The following is a 6,176-nucleotide window of genomic DNA, read 5'->3' on the forward strand; positions in this document are numbered from 1 at the left end:
CACGAACCACAAGCAACTGCAATAGTATGAGATAGACTCATGCACATGCTAATTGTGTTTGTAAATATTATGTGTGTGTTAATTCTATTGGTAGGATTGGGTTTAGGCAAGGTGTGGCCATTTTTTGGATGGGGGCACTAAAAGGGGGTCCCTGTGCAAGAAAGTTCAGCAGACAACTCCTGGCCAACCTGCATTTGTTTTCTTAATTAACTTGTTCCATTTTGACTGGTGTCAGCTGACAGTTTCTGACACCCTTACCTATAATTTATTTATAGCCAGACGAATCGGCTAACAATCTCCAGTCAGTTTAGAATATAGTGTTTGTGTTTGTATGTATTTTATCGAATAGGTAATTTAGAATACCTTTTAAATCACTGTGTAAACTTAATTGCTTTCTAATAAAGTGAGCTCATTTTAATCAGGTTAATTTAAAGTATTATAAAGTAATAAACAGTGAAGTATACATTTAAATCAGCCCAGTTTAAGAGTGTACTAAACTGTTAGGTATAGAGTACTTGCATCATCATGTTATGTCAGTTTTGTAGCACAGAATATATGCAGCAGAATGTTAAAGTTTTGTATGAGGTTCAATGTTTGTGTATTTGAATGTTTTTACTTGTATATTGTTCTTGGAAATATATTTAAAACTGATGGCTAAAGAAAAACTAACCTTTGATTTCAATTAGCCAATTGTGTGCTCCACAAAATTAATGTATTCATCATCCATTTATTAATGAATTATAGTAGGCCTGCACTGGGGCACAGTAGTCTGTTGACTCACCTGTTCTTCTACATTTATATATATATTTTCTATGCAGCTCACAGAAGACTTTGAAGTGTTATGCATTTTTCTGTTCTTGTGCCTGCAGGTCTGTTTTGCCATTGGGGCATTTGAATGTGCGCTGCAGTTGAAGTGTGATTGACATTTACTATTCAGCCAGTCCCCCCCCTCCCCCAACTGCCGCTGCAAGCCGTGTGACGTTCCTGTCTGCCAGTGACTCCAGCGTCGACCTCTTCACAGTGGAAGGATGTACAATCTGTACAGAACATGTCAGTAGGAGTTGTAGCCAGTCTGGCCCACATCATGTTTAGAATAGTGGATTAGTTAGGCTCTTTTTTCCTCCCAAAAAATGTTAATTTTGACATTTGGTATAGCTATGAATCATTTGTTTACTCAGCAGATTGACATGTCTGAATTGGGAGACAAAGATCAAAACAAGTGTTCTCCTGGATTGATGCATGGAGGGCTGTGATAATGTTTCACTGTATTCAAAGTATTAATACAATTCATCATTTTTCTTCCTATTAACACCAGAGATTGTATTATTTTGTTTTTAATCAATGTCACCAAGTAGGTTTCTTTCTTGGAAGATGCCCTTAGCCAGGGCAACTTTACAAAAGTGTAGTAATACAATTCACTACAAAATTCGAATTAAGCATTAATACAATTTAAGAATTACAAAATACATGGCACACATCCAAGTTCAAACAGGTAACAAGTGCAGATTGGATGCAGTGATGTCCTGGGTTTGAGCTAAAGGGAGGAGGGGGCACAAGAGAAATGACACTAACCAACAGGAGATTAACAATGTATACGGATGCATTTATACTGTGGGGGGATTCATTCTGTGGCACAAACTTCAGGTCAGCCTACATTGAGCAAACACGGTGAAAATAAATAAACAGCTGGGTCATAAAAATGTTGACAGACCAGTACATTTGGAGGCACTTTTCCTAACTTCACTACAAGCCACTACAGCAGGGGGGTCAGACTCCAGTCCTGGGGGGCCGCAGTGTCTGCTGGGTTTCATTCCAACTCCGCTCTCGGCTCCTTTAATGGTCTAATTAAATAATTAACTGGATGAATTTAACCCTTCCCTCTCCAGAATGAAATGTTCAGTGTTTTGAATCATCAACAAATTGTAAGATATTGGTTATAAAAACAAAATGATATGGAACAAAAACCAGCCGATACTGCGCCCCCCCAGGCCTGGAGTCTGATGTCCCTGGACTAACCCCTAACTATATTATGATGCACCAATTCATGTTACAAACCTGTGACTCCTCTCTCAGCTCAACAAACACTAGTTGTTCACCAGTGTTACACAAAAACCAGCGCTGCTCACCTGTGCAGCCACTGTGTCTGGGGGGTAGGCCAAGGTTCAGGACTTCCTCACCACACACAGCCTGAGAGGAACAGACAACACTTATTCATCTATTTGTGTAACCCCTGTGTTTAAGTCTTCGCAATAACCCTCTCCCCAAGATAAGATTCATAAGAAAGTTTACAAACAAGACGAGGCCATTCGACCCATCATGCTCGTGTGCTGTGGACAGACCCACCACCTTGAAAGACTGACAGTGACACTGCTGTGTGTCCCACTCATTCATCCACTTACAAATAACGACATTCACTAATATTGATCAGTTTAATATGTTGGTTAATTTATGTAGTCGTCAATAATTTAGTTTCGTACCTAAGCTTAACCTCTATATGCTTTTACATACATATTGTATTTATTTAATTCTACTGGAATATAATATCCTCTGTTGCACCAATGAGGGCGTTTGCACGGCATTATTATTATTATTATTTTTATTATTATAATTTACGAATGTATTAATATCCACTTTCCCTGTTCCTGTATTATAACCACAGTATGTGGCTGAAACTCTTTAAATAATTATTTATAGCGCATAATCATATTTAATTAATTCATTTATGTATCTATGTATGTATGCATGCATGTAGTACTTAGCATCCAGTGCCCATGATATTGTATGCATCATACATCAGTGTAAACAAGGTTATTTTAATTAAACACATGTTTCTTATTATTAATAAATAATTCAATGTAAATATAGAGGTTATGGTTTGGTACTAGAGATATAAATACAATCATGATATTTCCACTTTCCTGGCGTGTGTAATACCTGCAGTAACTAACACTAACCCTACATTGACATTTATTTAAATACATAAATAAACCAGTGTAAATACAGGATGAGGGTTACGTACTATAGATATAAGAGGGCAGGGAATATTAAAGTACATTACTAATTTAATAAATAAAGGTGTTAATACAGAGGTTTAGATCAAAGAGATACAGGGAAAAAAAAGGAAACTGGAAATGAATGAATAAATCTGTGTCAATGTGGAGGTTTAGGTACTGCAACTAACGGGAAAGCAGGAAATAGTAGCTCATGTCCTTGTTTCTGGAGTCGGCTCTGCAGAGAGAAAGACTGGGACATCTGTACTGACAGTGACTGAAAACATCTAACACGTGGTTAAAATACAGAGACCAGATAATACAGATACCATATAAACAAATACAGCATTCATTCATTCATTCATTCATTCATTCGTTCTTTCATTCACTCGCTTATTGCCATTGATCTGCACTTTCCATACTTCTGTTTCTGCAAAACAGAGAGATAAATGAGTTTATAGAGAAGGGCTTTATAATACAGTGCATCCGGAAAGTATTCACAGCGCTTCACTTTTTCCACATTTTGCTATGTTACAGCCTAATTCCAAAATGGATTAAATTCATTATTTTCCTCAAAATTCTACAAACAATACCCCATAATGACAACATTTAAGAAGTTTGTTTGAAATCTTTGCAAATTTATTAAAAATAAAAAACAAAAAAAAGCACAAGTATTCACAGCCTTTGCCATGACACTCAAAATTGAGCTCAGGTGCATCCTGTTTCCACTGATCATCCTTGAGATGTTTCTACAACTTGATTGGAGTCCACCTGTGGTAAATTCAGTTGATTGGACATGATTTGGAAAGGCACACACCTGTCTATATAAGGTCCCACAGTTAACAGTGCATGTCAGAGCACAAACCAAGCCATGAAGTCCAAGGAATTGTCTGTAGACCTCCGAGACAGGATTGTATCGAGGCACAGATCTGGGGAAGGGTACAGAAAAAATTCTGCACCATTGAAGGTCCCAATGAGCACAGTGGCCTCCATCATCCGTAAATGGAAGAAGTTTGGAACCACCAGGACTCTTCCTAGAGCTGGCTGCCGGCCAAACTGAGTGATCGGGGGAGAAGGGCCTTAGTTAGGGAGGTGACCAAGAACCAAGAAAGGTCACTCTGACAAAGCTCCAGCGTGTCTCTGTGGAGAGAGGAGAACCTTCCAGAAGAACAACCATCTCTACAGCACTCCACCAATCAGGCCTGTATGGTAGAGTGGCCAGACGGAAGCCACTCCTCAGTAAAAGGCACATGACCGTACACCTGGAGTTTGCCAAAAGGCACCTGAAGGACTCAGACCATGAGAAACAAAACTCTCTGGTCTGGTGAAACAAAGATTGAACTCATGTCTGGAGGAAACCAGGCACCGCTCATCACCTGGCCAATACCATCCCTACAGTGAAGCATGGTGGTGGCAGCATCATGCTGTGGGGATGTTTTTCAGCGGCAGGAACTGTGAGACTTGTCAGGATCGAGGAAAAGATGACTGCAGCAATGTACAGAGACATCCTTGATGAAAACCTGCTCCAGAGCGCTCTGGACCTCAGACTGGGGCGAAGGTTCACCTTCCAACAGGACAACAACCCTAAGCACACAGCCAAGATAACAAAGGAGTGGCTACAGGACAACTCTGTGAATGTCCTTGAGTGGCCCAGCCAGAGCCCAGATTTGAACCCGATTGAACATCTCTAGAGAGATCTGAAAATGGCTGTGCACCGACGCTCCCCATCCAACCTGATGGAGCTTGAGAGGGCCTGCAAAGAAGAATGGGAGAAACTGCCCAAAAATAGGTGTGCCAAGCTTGTAGCATCATACTCAATAAGACTTGAGGCTGTAATTGGTGCCAAAGGTGCTTCAACAAAGTATTGAGCAAAGGCTGCGAATACTTATGTACATGTGCTTTTTTGTTTTTTATTTTTAATAAATTTGTGAAGATTTCAAACCACAAACTTATTTCACGTTGTCATTATGGGGTATTGTTTGTAAAATTGAGGAAAATAATGAATTTAATCCATTTTGGAATAAGGCTGTAACATAACAAAATGTGGAAAAAGTGAAGCGCTGTGAATACTTTCTGGATGCACTGTGTATAGTACATTCCCTGCTATGTAACCAGGTCAGTAAACACAGCAATACAATAAGTCAGGTGTAACACAATGTTCGGGTTAGATATTGAGTGTCCAGTCCCGGTACACCAATTTAGGTTTTAAATGTTATCAATTCAATCGATTTGATTTAAACCAACCAAGAAACATATACATACATACTGTCCCATATAAGCCCACAATAACTCCAGCCATTTCACATTGCAGTGTTTGTGAATTGTAGAGGTCAATTCAGAGTGATAAAATAAACACACTCACTCACCATCTCTAAACTCAACAACAAATGGAGTTTAAAGTGTCTGACAATACTGTGTCTGCTATAGAAAAGACAGGGAAGCAAGTGTTTGCATTACAATCGTGGACATATTTGTTTTTGACACATGTATTTGTATTCTACACTATATATTCCTATTGGTATTTTTATGTTATATGGGTTTTGATATCATTGTTGTTTATAGCATTGCAGCTTGATTAAATAGAATTTAAATCTACCATACTGTCCTCTTGTGTATATATATATATATACAAGGCTCCTCGGCACATCATTTACAATAGTTTTTTTTTTAATATAATTTTAATTTACAATTTTATATATATATATATATATATATATAGTAATATGCTTTCTCACGATTATTGACTCGAAAACTGAATATCAGTACTGCATATTGTGACATCATCTTCACTCAGAGACCACTACCCTTTGCATTTGTTTTTTCGGGAATTGTATCGACGGGTGCAAATATACACGTGTTACACGTGTTCATAGGTCTTTTCGTGACCCACCCATTCATAAACCCACTGGCCGCCACTGCATGGTATAGTTTACCAATGGAAAAACATGGTAATACATGGTAATTTGAAGTGTGGTGTAGCAAGGTAACAACATGGTACAAGCAGGGTAAAATTGTGATAAAATTATGTTTGGGCAGAAGGAAAATAATCCCAGCAATAACATATTTTTTTTTTAACCGTTTGACTTGGAAGTTTAATAACGACCTTGCAAGAGAACAAAACTCCGCTGGTTCTCACATGCAAACTCTTTCTCATCCCTGGCCCCCAAGACCTTCCCACTGAAGTCA

This window comes from Amia ocellicauda, chromosome 5 (assembly GCF_036373705.1).
Source record: "Amia ocellicauda isolate fAmiCal2 chromosome 5, fAmiCal2.hap1, whole genome shotgun sequence".
NCBI classification, from domain to species: domain Eukaryota; kingdom Metazoa; phylum Chordata; class Actinopteri; order Amiiformes; family Amiidae; genus Amia; species Amia ocellicauda.